We start from the raw sequence: 14826 nt of genomic DNA, 5'->3' as shown, positions 1-14826 counted from the left end.
AATGTTTCTCAGCGGCTGGGAACATAGCTCAAGGCATCGCGACTCAAAGACGCCAGGTCTGATCCCAGCACCGGCATACACTGGTGCTGAGCAACGCTCGGCTTCGCTCCCACAAAAATCAAGAGACAGGCCCAGAGACACAGCCCGAGGTAGGGTGCACGCCTTGACGTGTGTGCAGCCCAGCGGGAGCCCTGGCACCACACGGGAGTTGCTGCAGCTCTGGGGGAAGATCCAGTGTTGTGTCTCTCCCTTTCTCTATCTGTCAGTCTCTCTGAGTGAAGAGGCAGCCTGTGGGGTAGTGGACTTGGTGAGGACCTGGTTCTGCAACATAGACGGACAGACAGACAGACAGACAGACAGACAAACAGATAGTTGATACATAGGTAGATAGACAGATGATGGATGGATGGAGATAAATGGATAAATAGATGATAGACAGATGTAGACGGAAGGATGGATGGATGGATGGATGATGGATGTAGATACATGGGTAAACAGATGATAGATAGATAGATAGATAGATAGATAGATAGATACGTAGATAAAAGGTCTTTTAAAAAACATTTAAAGAGCATTTCGGGACTGGGTGGTGGTGCAGCTGGTCACAAGGTGCACAAGGACCAGGGTCCGAGGCCCTGGTTTCCCCCTGCAGGAGGAAAGCTTTGTGAGTGGTGAAGCAGGGCTGCAGGTGTCTCTCTGTCTCTCTCTCCCTCTCCATCTCCCCCTTTCCTCTAGATTTCTGGCTGTCTCTATCCAATAAATAAATAAAGATAAAAGAACGTTTAAAAATTCAGTAAATTAATATTCTAGGAAAGGCAGCCTTACTCTAGTCACTTCCTAGGCTGTGAGGATGCTGGGGGACTCGCCCTTTCTGTTGGTTCTGTGACCAGCAGTGCCAGGGATGGAGCCTGGGGCCTCTGGCGTGCAAGTCCTGTGCATTACCACTGCACTGTCTCCGCCCAGCGCTGCCACAGCAAGAGGAGGCTCAGAGAGGGCGCGCCTCAGATCCGAGGCCACACAGCACGAGGAGAAGCCCAGAAGTGAGGGGCCAGGCCCAAAGGGGGTCCCGGGGCAGGCTGGACTGGGCGGAGGCAGGACCCCTGAACAGGACAAGTGCCCAGCCTCTGGCAGGCAGGCACTGCCCACAGAAAAGCCACAGACCCCCCACACCCGGGTCCTCGTCCCAGCAGCAGCTCACGGGTGAGAGACTCGCAGTGGGACGGGCAGAATCAGGGCTGCCACCAAGGAGCAACTCAGACCCGGGCACGGCCTTCCCGGGAGGAAGTGACACGTGGGGTCAAGCCAAAGTGGGCAGCTGCGTTTGGGGACCACAGGAGGGACGGTGGGAGCCATAGATGGCTCATGGGGGGATCCGCAATGAGAGCCCCCGCCCCGGGCCGGGCAGGGATGTCAGTGGCAGGTCCTTCCCCCCCTCCAGGTCTGCTCTGTCCCATGGGGTCATGGGTGCGGGAACGGGGCTTCCCCAGAGCCCCTGCTGGCAGGGAGGGAACAGCATCAGCGAGGTCAAGGACAGAGTGGGGGGGGGCGCTGGCGGCCGGCAGATACCCTGCATCTGCCCGGGAGGGGCTGGCAGCGAGCCCGCTGGGGAGGAGGCCGGCTGCGTGCCCGGGAGGGAAGGAGGGAAGGAAAGGAGGGAGAGGGGTGGAAAGGGGAAGGGAGGGGTGCGGCTGGGGCCAGCGGGCTGGGGCTGTCAGCATGATGGGCTAGATCCTGGCTAGGATGGGCTAGATCTCCAGCATGAGGGCTGGAGAGCTAGAGAGATGGACGTAAGAGATGTTGCAAGGAAGGGATGGAGAGATGGGAGATGCGAGGGGCGAGGGACAGGGAGATCGAGGGATGGAGAGACTGGGAATGGAGAGATGGGGGATGGAAGAATGGATGGAGGGATGGAGAGATGGGGAAAGATGGGAGAGATGGAGGGATGGGGGATGGGGCATGGAGGGATGGGGGATGGAGGGATGGAGGGATGGGGGGATGGAGGGATGAGGGATGGAGGGATGGGGGGATGGAGGGATGGAGGGATGAGGGGATGGGGAGATGGGGGATGGAGGGATGGGGGATGGGGCATGGAGGGATGGGGGATGGAGGGATGGAGGGATGGAGGGATGGGGGATGGAGGGATGGGGATGGGGTATGGAGGGATGCGGGATGGAGGGATGGAGGGATGGGGGGATGGAGGGATGAGGGATGGGGGATGGAGGGATGGAGGGATGGGGGGATGGAGGGATGAGGGATGGGGGATGGAGGGATGGGGGATGGGGCATGGAGGGATGGGGGGATGGAGGGATGAGGGATGGAGGGATGGAGGGATGGGGGGATGGGGAGATGGGGAAAGATGGGAGAGATGGAGGGATGGGGATGGGGCATGGAGGGATGGGGGATGGAGGGATGAGGGATGGAGGGATGGAGGGATGGGGGGATGGGGAGATGGGGGATGGAGGGATGGGGATGGGGTATGGAGGGATGCGGGATGGAGGGATGGAGGGATGGAGGGATGAGGGATGGGGGATGGAGGGATGGGGGATGGGGGGATGAGGGATGGAGGGATGGGGGGATGGAGGGATGGAGGGATGGGGGGATGGGGAGATGGGGGATGGGACATGGAGGGATGGGGGATGGAGGGATGGAGGGATGGGGGGATGGAGGGATGGGGGATGGAGGGATGGGGATGGGGTATGGAGGGATGCGGGATGGAGGGATGGAGGGATGGGGGGATGGAGGGATGAGGGATGGGGGATGGAGGGATGGGGGATGGAGGGATGGGGGATGGAGGGATGGGGGATGGGGCATGGAGGGATGGGGATGGGGTATGGAGGGATGCGGGATGGAGGGATGGGGGGATGGAGGGATGAGGGATGGGGGATGGAGGGATGGGGGGATGGAGGGATGGAGGGATGGGGAGATGGGGGATGGAGGGATGGGGGATGGGGCATGGAGGGATGAGGATGGGGTATGGAGGGATGCGGGATGGAGGGATGGAGGGATGGGGGGATGGAGGGATGAGGGATGGGGGATGGAGGGATGGGGGATGGGGGGACGGAGGGATGGAGCGTGCCGCTGGCCCTGGGCGTGGCGCGCCCACCAGGCTGGCTGGAGGCGGCTGGGAGACCTGGGTCCAGCGGGTGGAGCCGCTGCGCCATCGCCTTCCCAGGCCCCAAGCGCCCAGGGCGCGCCCACCCCACAGAGCAGGGGCCGCCGCCTCCTCCCCGGAGCCCACGTGGGCTGCGCGGTGCGGGGTGCGGGCGGGGTGCAGAGGTGCAGGATGCGGGCGGGGTGCGGGGTGTGGGCGGGGTGCGGGCGGGGTGCAGGATGCGGGCGGGGTGCAGGGTGCGGGCGGGGTGCGTGGTGCGGGCGGGGTGCAGGCGGGGTGCAGGGTGCGGGCGGTGTGCAGGGGCGCTGCGGGCGGGGCGCGGCCAGGCCTCCTCGGCGCCAGGGGCTGCAGACCCCGACCCGATGTGGGGCACGCCCCCCGCCCCCGGGGTCCCCCTCCCCCTCACGCGGGGGCGGGGCGGGCGCGGCGTGGAAACGGGGTGACGCCCGGGGCGGGGGGCTGCAGGGGGGTGTCGCGGGCTGGGCGTCGCCCCCGCGCACCTGTACCCACCTGCTGGGCGCTCGGACCCGGGCCGGGCAGTGTCGGCGGCCGCATCCCCGCGCCGCATCCCCCGCCTCCAGCAGCACGCGGGGCCGAGCACACGCGCGGGCAGGGCTGGGGGCGGCGCCCAGGGGGCGGCCCGGGCAGGTGCGGGGTCCGAGCAGGTGCGGACACCCGGGACGCGGGGACACCGGCCGGCGCCGCCCACGCTCCCGCTGCAGCGCCCGCGCCCCGCCCCGCCCCGCCCCCGGGGAGCTCTGCGATTGGCCCGCCCGCCTGCCAATCACGGCGGGCCCGCCCCCGCCCCCCCGCCCCCCGCCCGGCCCGGGCCGCCGCCGAGCGTGCGCACTGGGGTCCGGCCGGGCCCAGGGGTCCCCAGGCTGAGCCCCCCGGCCGGGTGCGTCGCCCCTGCAGCTCCCGGGGACCCCGTTCGGCCGGCCCTCCCTGGGGGTGCCCCTGCCGCCCCCGCCCCACCCTTCGTGCTCTGATGCAGAGCTGGGGGTCAGAGGTTAAAGGGCACGGGAAGGTGACCCGCTAATGACGGGGGCGGGGTGGGCTCCTGAGCCCCGGGGCTGCCCCTCACCTCCCCTCCCCTCCCCCAGGACCCCCGCGCTCTCCCACCCAAGGGACCCCCGGCTGGGGGCCAGGGGGCAGGGGGAGGCAGGGAGGGGCGTGCCGCCGGCTCTCCGCTTGCACGCGCGGCGCCCGCACCTGCCTCCATGGCGCTCACACCCGGGGCAGGTGCCACTCGTGCTGGGGTCCCGCGGCGGACCGTAGTGCCAGGGACTGAGCTCGGCCTGGGGAGCACTCCGCGCTGCGGGCCTCGGACCCCGGGCTGGGGGGGGGGGTGGGCCCGGCGGAGACTGCTGGGTGCGGGGCTCAGGGACCGGGCACTGTGACCGCGTGGGAACCGGGGCTCCGCACCCTGCAGCCCGGCCGAGTGGCACCGGGACCGGGACACAGCTCCCCTGGTACCAGTACCGGGGGCACCTGGCTGTGTGCAAAGCCCCGGGTGGGGCCCCCAGCTCCACAGGAGCGGACCAAGAGCACCGCAGCAGGGGCAGATCCTCAGGTGGTGGAGAAGTCTGTCTGTCTACCCACATCTACATACCTCTAGGAGACTGTATTGTTATTATTACATCTTATTTACTGACTAGTGAGAAAGACAGAGACCCGGGCGTCACTCTGGTACACGTGCTGCCGGGGGTTGAACTCGGGACCTCATGCTTGAGAGTCCAGTGCTTTATCCACTGGGCCCTCTCCCGGACCACACTATTATTTTATTTTTACCAGAGGCCTGTTCCCCTCGGGCTTCTAGTGAGGCAGGGGAGATTGAACCTGGGACTCCGCAGCTTCAGTCATGAGAGGTTTTTGTTTGTTTGTTTGTTTGTTTGTTTTGCGTGACCATTATGCGGTCTCCCCAGCCTCCATATGAAACCTGAAAAAATAGTCATGAGTTGGCCTGAGACTAGTGGAATCACACCTGTGCAAGACCCCAGCACAGGAAAAAAAGGAGGAAAGGGAGAGGGAAGGAAGGAAGGAAGGAAGGAAGGAAGGGAGAGGGGAGGAAGGAAGGAAGGAAGGAAGGAAGGAAGGAAGGGAGAGGGGAGGAAGGAAGGAAGGGAGGGAGGGAGAGGGGAGGAAGGAAGGAAGGAAGGAAGGGAGAGGGGAGGAAGGAAGGAAGGAAGGAAGGGAGGGAGAGGGGAGGAAGGGGGAGTGAGTCAGGCCGTTGTTCTACTCACTACCTCTGATCCCTGCTGCGGGCTTGCTGGGAGAGCCGGCAGAGGTACTGAGCCCACAGCACCCTGCATGAGTCTGTCTGCGTCTGGCTCCTGTGGTTTCTTCTGGCTCTGCCTGAGCGCTCTGAGGCTGGAGGGTCCTTCCTTGAGGAAGCCCACTCCAAGAGCTGGTGAGCGGAAAAGGCATGGGTCTGGGCTGGCCCTTCCCAAGAACAGTTCCTGAGCCCCGGGTGAGTGCAGGGCTGGTGGGCATGTTGGGAAAGGGGTTGGGGGAGTGGCATCTGCCGTGGGCCCCTGGAAGCAGCCCCCAGCATCTCGTGGCCGGCAGGAGAAATAGAAGAGCCCAAACCCTCTTGACGGAGGAGCCCAGAACATGCCCCGATGGCCCCGGGAGGTACTGCAAGGACTTCCTTCAAGGAAGCCCAGAGGGGCTCCCTAGAGGAGGTGGCATTTGAGCTGAGGCTAGACAAGCAGGGAGGAAGTACACCTTCCAGGCAGAGCACAGCCTGTGCTGAGGACCCCAGAGACCAAGCCTGGGAAAATGGTGTGCAGCCTGGTGTCACAAGGTTGGGGTCCCAGCAAGGACAGAAACCGGAAAGACCCTCGGGGGGAGGGGGCAGTGACCCGGTTTGGGGCAGGGGGCAGCCCCACTGGAGCACGCTGGCGGGCTCCGGCGTGTGCTTGGAAGCCGGGCAGGAAGGTGGAGGCCAGAGGCCATGAGATGGTCAAGCTGAGGGAGGGAGGCTGAGGGTCAGAAGCAGGACAGTCAGAGCCACGGCCCCCAAGGGACAGGTCAGGGCCCTAAAGGACACCCCCAGCCTCTCCCGACGGGTGGCTCCCACTCCTCCCTCCCGAGCTTTGCTGGTGGCCACAGCGGGTGGTGCCACTCCTCTGGAAAGCAGTGTGTCTGTTCTTGGAAAGTCACAAGTGATGGCAGGATCCACTCCCAGGTGGAAAACCAAAGAGCCGAGGGAACCGTCCACGCAGAGACGTCTGTGCCAGTGCCCCAGAAGCTGGACACCACTGAAAGCTGGACACGGCCCAGATGGCCGTGACTGTCAGTGGCCGAGCCAGGTGGGTCCAGCCGCTCCACATGGCCATGGTGAGCCGTGAACGTCCTGTGCTGGTGCCATGCCCAAAAGCAGTGTGGGACCTGGGGCGGGCAGGCAGGAGAGAGAGATGGAGAAAGAACCAGACATCATTCTGGTCCACGGGCTGCCGGAGATTGAACTCAGGACCTCAAGCTTCATCCACTGTGCCACCTCCCGACCACTCCCGCCGCCTGCCTCTCCCCAGTGCTCCATCTCCCAGATTTCGCCGGGGCACAGGGAGGATGTGCCTGGGGCAGGCGGCCCGGAGAGCAGGGGGTCTCCTCCCGCTTCTCTCCCTCTGAGGTGACCCCAGCTCTGCCGTCTGCCACCTGAGGGTGGCTCCCCTGCGTCGTGCTCAGTTTTCCGCACAGACCCCAGTGGACCTCTCAACTCTGTCTGCACGTTCTCTCCACCCCTTGAACTCCCTCTCTCTCCGCCCACCACTACCTCTCTGTCTGTCTTGGGTGTCCATTATTGCTACTGGCCGGACTGTAACCAGCTGCCACACGTCTCTCTCTAGGGCCTCACTGAGTAGACAGTCGACGGGATCAAGGCTGCCACGTGGGATTGGCCCCTGCGTCAGAGGACTCGGTGGGAGAAAGCAAAGGCTGCTGCTAGGGTTATCCCGGGGCTCAGGAATGGCAGACAGACACACCGCCATCTTTCCTACTTCTTTTTTTTTTTTTTTTTTTTTTTGCCTCCAGGGTTCCTGCTGGGGCTCAGTGCCTGCACTACCAACTCACTGCTCCTGGAGGCTGTTTTTTCCCTTCTGTTGCCGCTGTTCTTTATAGTTGCTGTTGTAGTTATTATTGTTTTTGTCATTGCTGTCGTTGTTGGATAGGGCAGAGAGAAATGGAGAGAGGAGGGGAAGACAGAGAGAAGAGACAGACACCTGCAGACCTGCTTCACCGCCTGTGAAGCGACTCCCCTGCAGGTGGGGAGCTGGGGGCTCGAACCAGCTCCTTGCTTCGTGCCCCGTGCGCTTAACCCGCTGCGCTACCGCCCAGCCCCCTCTTTCCTACTTCTTTCTTTCTTTTCTTTTTATTTTATTTAACAGGACAGAGATAAACTTAGGGACTGGGTGGTGGCGCACCTGGTTGAGCTCATATGTTACAATGAACAAGGACCTGGGTTCAAGCCCCCAGTCCCCACCTGCAGGGGGCAAGCTTTGCAAGTGGTGAAGCAGGGCTGCAGGTGTCTGTCTCTCTCCCTCACTACTACCCCCTTTTCCTCTTGATTTCTAGCTGTCTCCAGCCAATAACTAAATAAAGATAATAACAAATTTTTTAAACAAAGAAACTGAGAGGGGAAGGGGAGATAGAGAGGGAGAGAGACAGAGAGACACCTGCAGCCCTGCTTCACTGCTCATGAAGCTTGCCCCTAGAGGTGGGGAGGAGGGACTCAAACCCGGGTCTCTGTGCCCTGTAATGTGTGCACTCAGCCTGCTGCACACTGCCTGGGCCCAGGAGGCAGCTCAAAAGTGGGGGGGGGCTGGGGTGCAAAGCAGAGGCCTCTCATTGGTGAGGTCATGAGTTCGAACCTCATATCAGAAATAGCTCGTGGGAATGGTCGTACTGCTGTCTTCCAGAACTCCTGTTTCCCTTCTCCGTTGGTCTGTTTCTAAGACCTTCTGTTTTGATCATCACATTAGGCTGCATTGGATCGACCTTCTCGTGGGGCATCCCGTGAGTACCCATTCATTGGGGAAGCTGATGATCCTTCCTAGCAGACTGAATCCACATGGATCCCAGTCACTTTCAAAGCCAGCAACAAGCAGCTCCTGACAGCTGTCAACCTGACGCTGTTGACTGGCTACGGAAGAAGGGCAAACGCTGGAAGAAGAAGAATCACATTAGGTTTGCTTGTATTGTTTAACTTTGTAGTCTATGTACATAATCATTGTTTCCATTGGTTTAATCCCCACTGGTTCCCACTCTTTTTCCTTCTCCCCACCCCCTATCCTACGTACTTCCTCTTCCTGACACTTGCGCCTCAGGAGATATATATAGGACAGGATTGTGATTAGGGAGAGCTAGCTTGCAGTGCATTCCTCATCAATAAAGACTGAACTGCGTTCTCAGCTCAGCCATGAGTCCCTGGTCGTCTCTCTCCCTCCTGCGAAGCTAGCCCGGCAATTCTCCATTGCTTCTCTGCTTTGTCTTTCTGGCGTTTGCTTCTCTGAGGTGTCTGTGTGTAAACTACGCACACACGACGCTTTGTTGTTTTTCTGTCCTGGGAGCGGTGAGGGTGTGTTTGGTGCAACAGGCTCTACAGACAGGGCTGGGGAGGCAGCATGGGGGCTCTGCGCAAGGCTCTCCTGCCTGAGGCTCTGAGACCCCAGGTTCAATTCCCAGCACCACCATCAGCCAGAGCTTAATGGTGCCCTGGATTGAAAAAAAACAGGGCCAGGTGGTAGCGCAGCGGGTTAAGTGCAGGTGGCGCAAAGCGCCAGGACCGGCGTCAGGATCCCGGCTTGAGCCCCCGGCTCCCCACCTGCAGGGGAGTCGCTTCACAGGCAGTGAAGCAGGTCTGCAGGTGTCTGTCTTTCTCTCCCCCTCTCTGTCTTCCCCTCCTCTCTCCATTTCTCTCTGTCCTCTCCAACAACGACGACATTAACAACAACAATACAATAACAACAACAATAAAATGGAAAAAAATGGCCTCCAGGAGCAGTGGATTCATAGTGCCGGCACCGCTTTGAACTGTTCTCTGTCCAGCTTGTCCCCAGCATTTGTCCTGCTCCACAGCCTGTCACCTGCCTGACGTCCTGGGCTGCCCCTCAGCCCTCTCCTCTAGGTAAACAACTTGTCCCTTCACACAGTCTAACCTGTCATCCAACCCGCCAGCCAGATTTCCACATTAATGATTAAGTTTGTCCTGCAACATTTTGACAAACCCTTTTGGGGCTTTCTCTTATTCTTATGAGTGGTTTCGCTGGTGTTTACAAGATCACAGGACTGGAGTTCCATACCCCGCCACCATGCTGGGCTCTTTAAAAATTTTTTAAATATTTTTATAGTTATTTATTTCCTTTTGTTGCACATGTTTTTTTGTATTTATTTCTTTATTTTCCCTTTTGCTGACCTTGTTTTTCTTTTTTATTGTTGTTGCAGTTATTATTGTTGTTGTTATTGATGTTGTCATTGTTGGATAGGACAGAGAGAAATGGAGAGAGGAGAAAGCCAGGGGGAGATAAAGACAGACACCTGCAGACCTGCTTCACTGCCTGTGAAGCAACTCCCCTGCAGGTGGGGAGCCGGGGGCTTGAACCGGGATCATTACGCCGGTCCTTGTGTTTTGTGCCACCTGTGCTTAACCCGCTGCGCTGCCACCTGACTCCCCCCAAAAAAATCTTTTTTTTTGTCATTTTGCTTAATGTTGCTTTTGCTCTTGGAACTTTTTTAAAAAAAATTAACTATCTTTATTTATTTATTGAATAGAGACAGCCAGAAATCGAGGGTGAAAGGGGAGGGAGAGAGACAGAGAGACACCTGCAGCCCTGCTCCACCACTCTTGAAGTTTCTCCCCTGCAGCTGGGGAGCGGGGGCTTGAACCCAGGTCCTTGTACATTGTGACATGTGCGCTCAACCAGGGCCACCACTGCCCAGCCCTGCTCTTGGGACTTTTTTTCCTCTTTACACTCTTTGACATTTGGTCCCCTAAACAGCCTGTGACTGTTTAGTCTGTGAGTGACCCGTCCTCCCTCAGACCTGCCTGAGGGCTAGGGTGGTCGTGGTTCTGAAGACACTCACCTCTTGCTTTTGCCTTTGGTCTATTTATTTATTTATTCCCTTTTATTGCCTTTGTTTTATTTGTTTTATTGTTGTAGTTATTATTGTTGTCATTCTTATTGGATGAGACAGAGAGAAATGGAGAGAGGAGGGGAAGACAGAGAGGGGGAGAGAAGGACAGACACCTGCAGACCTGCTTCACCGCCTGGGAAGCGACTCCCCTGCAGGTGGGGAGCCGGGGGCTCGAACCGGGATTCTTAGACCGGTCCTTGTGCTGTGCGCCACGTGCGCTTAACCCGCTGCGCCACCGCCCGACTCCCCTTTGGTCCTTTCTATCATGAGTTCATATTTTACTTACATGGTGATGGGCTAAAAGATGCTTTTGGGGGGGAACCGGGCGGTGGCGCTTGGCTCAGCACACACATTACCATGTGCAGGGACCTGGGATCGAGCCCCCACTCCCCACCTGCAGGGGGGAAGCTTCTGGAGCAGAGAAGTGCTGCCGGAGTCTCCATCTCTCTCCCTCTCTATCTCTCCTTCCTCTCTCAGATTCTCTCTGTCCTGTCAGATAAACAGAAATGGCTGCCAGGAGCAGTGGACGCGCTGTGCAGGCACGGCGATGACCCTGGAGGCCGGGCAGGGAGGGCGGCTCAGCGGGAGGCCGTGTGCCACGCACCCTCCTGAGTCTGATCCCCTCCCGGGCGGGCGCTGCAGGAGCGTGTGGGAGCAGGGCCGCGGTGCGCCTGGCGGAGTGCAGAGAGTGCAAGGCACAAGGACCCGGGTTCAAACACAAGTCCCCACCTGCGGAGGGGGGAGCTCAAGGAGTGGTGAAGCAGGTGTGCTGGCCTCTCCCTCCCTCTCTCTCTCCCTCTCTCTATGTCTCTCTCTATCTCTCTCCTTCTCTATCTTTCTCTCCCTCTCTCCCTCTTCCTCTTCCCCTCTCTCTCCCTCTCTCTCTCTCTCCTCCCTCTCTCTCTCTCTTTCCCTTTCTCTCCCTCTCTCTCTTTTTCTCTTTCCCTCTCTCTCTCCCTCTCCCTCTCTCTTCCTCTCCCTCTCCCTCTTTCTCTCCCTCTCTTTCTCTCTCCCCCTCTCCCTCTCTCTCTCTCCCCCTCTCTTTCTCCCTCTCTCCCTCTTTCTCTCTTTCCCTCTCTCTCCCTCTCCCTCTCTCTCTCCCTCTCTCTTTCTCTCCCTCTCCCTCTCTCTTTCTCTCTTTCCCCCTCTCCCTCTCTCTCTTTTTCTCTTTCCCTCTCTCTCCCTCTTTCTCCCTCTCCCTCTCTCCCTATCTTTCTCTCCCTCTCTCTGTGTCTCTCTCTATCTCTCTCCCTCTCTATCTTTCTCTCTCCCTCTTTCTCTCTCTCCCTCTCTTTCTCTCTTTCCCTCTCTCTCTCCCTCTCTCTCCCTCTCCCTCTCTCTCTCTTACTCTCTTTCCCTCTCTTTCTCTCTCTCCCTCTCCCTCTCTCTTTTTCTCTTTCCCTCTCTCTCCCTCTTTCTCCCTCTCCCTCTCTCCCTCTCTTTCTCTCTCTCCCTATCTTTCTCTCTCTCTCTCTTTCTCTCTCTCCCTCTCTCTCTCTTTTCTCTTTCCCTCTCTCTCTCCCCCTCCCTTTCTCTCCCTCTCTCTCTCTCCCTTTCTCTCTCTCTCTCCCTCTCTCTCTCTGCTTCCCCCTTCCTCTCAATTTCTCTCTGCCTCCATCCTAAATAAACCATAGAGCAGTAAGAACAGAGAAACAGGGTGGGACCTGATTTAGCATCTCTCTCTCCCCCTTCCCCCATCCTCCCATCCCCCTCCCCCCCCCTGTCCACATATCCCTCTGTCCCTCTGTCCCTCCCTCTCTCAGAAAAACTGTAGAATGCGACTTGGCAGCTGCAGAGATGCTGCAGTGCAGAGAGCGAGGCCTGAGCGCGGCTCCCCAAGGCTGTCTTTGTGCCGGGATGCCAGCTTCTTCTGTGTACCTGCCCATCTGAGCCGAGTCGGAGGAGTGGGTGTTACGCACGCAGGGGGCAGAGAAGCTCTGAGCATCGCCGTCCCCTGGCGACAGTTTCTCCAGAAAGACTATTTATTTCCCTTTTTTAAAAAAATTTATTTCTTTATTGGGGAATTAATGTTTTACATTCAACAGTAAATACAATAGTTTGTACATGCATAACATTCCCCAGTTTCCCATTTAACAATACAACCCCCACTATGTCATTTATCATCCTTCACGGACCTGTATTCTCCCCACCCACCCACCCCAGAGTCTTTTACTTTGGTGCGATATGCCAATTCCATTTCAGGTTCTACTTGTGTTTTCGTTTCTGATCTTGTTTTTCAACTTCTGCCTGAGAGTGAGATCATCCCATATTCATCCTTCTGTTTCTGACTTATTTCACTCAACATGGTTTTTTCAAGGTCCATCCAAGATCAGCTGAAAACAGTGAAGTCACCATTTTTTACAGCTGAGTAGTTTTCCATTGTGTATATAGACCACAACTTGCTCAGCCACTCATCTGTTGTTGGACACCTGGGTTGCTTCCAGGTTTTGGCTATTACAAATTGTGCTGCCAAGAACATATGTGTACACAGATCTTTTTGGATGGGTGTGTTGGGTTCCTTAGGATATATCCCCAGGAGGGGAATTGCAGGGTCATAAGGTAGGTCCATTTCTAGCCTTCTGAGAGTTCTCCAGACTGTTCTCCACAGAGGTTGGACCAATTGACATTCCCACCAGCAGTGCAGGAGGGTTCCTTTGACCCCACACCCTCTCCAGCATTTGCTGCTGTTACCTTTTCTGATGTATGACATTCTCACAGGAGTGAAGTGATATCTCATTGTTGTCTTGATTTGCATTTCTCTGACAATCAGAGACTTGGAGCATTTTTTCATGTGTTTCTCAGCCTTTTGGATCTCTTCTGTGGTGAATATTCTGTCCAAGTCCTCCCCCCATTTTTGGATGGGGTTATTTGTTGTCTTGTTGTTGAGTCTAGCAAGCTCTTTATATATGTTGGTTATTAAACTCTTATCTGATGTGTGGCATGTAAAGATCTCCCATTCTGTGAGGGGTCTCTTGGTTTGGGTAGTGGTTTCTTTTGCTGTAAAGAAGCTTTTTAATTTGATGTAGTCCCATAGGTTTATACTTTCCTTAGTCTTCTTTGTAATTGGATTCGTTTCATTGAAAATGTCTTTAAAATTTATGCGGAAAAGAGTTCTGCCAATATTTTCCTCTTAGTATTTGATAGTTTGTGATCTAACATCCAAGTCCTTGATCCACTTGGAATTTACTTTTGTATTTGGTGAAATACAGTGATTCAGTTTCATTCTTCTGCATGTTTCAACCCATTATTTCCAACACCATTTGTTGAAGAGACTCTGCTTTCCCCATGTAATAGTCTGGGCCCCTTTGCCAAAGATTAGATGTCCATAGGTGTGGGGCCTCATTTCTGGGCTCTCAATTCTATTCCACTGGTCAGTGTGTCTATTCATGTTCCAGTACCAAGCAGTTTTGATGACAATGACCCTATAATACAGTTTGAGTTCTGTTCTTTTTTTCTCAAGATTGTTTTGGCAATTCTAGGTCTTTTCTGGTTCTAGATAAACATTTGTAGCATTTTTTCTATTCTCCTAAAAAATGTGCTTGGGATCTTGGTGGGGATAGCATTAAATTTGTAGATGGCTCTGGGTAGTATATTCATTTTGATGATGTTAATTCTTCCAACCCATGAACATGGAATATCTTTCCACTTCTTTGTGTCTTTTTCAGTTTCTTTGAGTAGTGACTCATAATTTTCAGTATACAAGTCTTTCACTTTCTTGGTTAGATTTACTCCTAGATATTTAATTGTTTTTGTTGCTATAGTAAAAGGAATTGATTTCTGGATTTCAATTTCTTCTAACTTAGTGTTTGCATAGAGGAATGCCACTGTATTTATATCCCTTTTAATGTTTCCAGCCAGATGGGGGACTGTTCAGTGGTGCCCTCACCAGGCTCCTGGTGCTGGCACCCGTGGTGGGAAAGGCTGACTGGGGCCTGGCGGGAAAGGCTGACTGGGGCCTGGGCCGAGAGCCCCTTTTCCTGATGACTGGGGTCCTTGGTGCCCCCCATCGTCCTGGGTGTTGGGTGAGGGGCTCTCGGCTGCTGGAAATAGATCATCTCTGTCTCCTGACAAGTTCCCCAGCCCAGGGGCCTCCCAGGAGCCGTGCCCTTTCCTTTCCAGGTCTCCGTCTCTCAGTCACCCCCTGCCCTGTGCTCTCGGAGTCAGACAGAATCCTCCCTGTGCCTGAGGGGGACATGTCGGTGTTCGGCCATCCTGAGGGCACCTCTGTTCTCTTCCTGAGCCTAACAGCTGCTCTGTTGGCCTCTCCCATATGACTTCCACTCACTTTCTGTCCCGGTCCTCTGGCTTCCAATACCCTTCTCCTTCATGATTTATTTATTTGTTTTTATTTTATTCATCTATTTTGGGTAGAGACAGGAATTGAGACAGAAGAGGGGATAGAGAGAAAGAGAGACACCTCTAGCCATGCTTTACCCCTCGTGAAGCTTCCACCCTGCAGGTGGGAACTGGAGACTTGAACCCGGGTCCTTGTGTGCACTCAGCCAGGTGCGCTGCCACCCAGGGCCCCTGCTATTGTTATTTAACTGAAGCCCTCGCAGCTCTGGGTTGTGATGGTATTG

At 56.6% G+C, this 14826-nt stretch overlaps 1 protein-coding gene across 1 annotated transcript in view; it reads right to left on the bottom strand.

Annotated features, from left to right (window-relative positions):
* JAKMIP1 (janus kinase and microtubule interacting protein 1) overlaps nt 1-3771 on the bottom strand; it is a 65087-nt gene extending 61316 nt beyond the window's left edge. Inside the window, exon 1 of the mRNA XM_060188569.1 lies at nt 3623-3771. The gene's annotated coding sequence lies outside the window, so the exon portion shown is untranslated. The remainder of the gene's footprint in view (nt 1-3622) is intronic.
* Between the last annotated feature and the right edge of the window lie 11055 nt (nt 3772-14826).

This window comes from Erinaceus europaeus, chromosome 3 (assembly GCF_950295315.1).
Source record: "Erinaceus europaeus chromosome 3, mEriEur2.1, whole genome shotgun sequence".
In the NCBI taxonomy this organism is placed as follows: domain Eukaryota; kingdom Metazoa; phylum Chordata; class Mammalia; order Eulipotyphla; family Erinaceidae; genus Erinaceus; species Erinaceus europaeus.
Note: the sequence above shows the minus strand (reverse complement) of the source record. Positions and strands in the feature narration are given on the sequence as shown.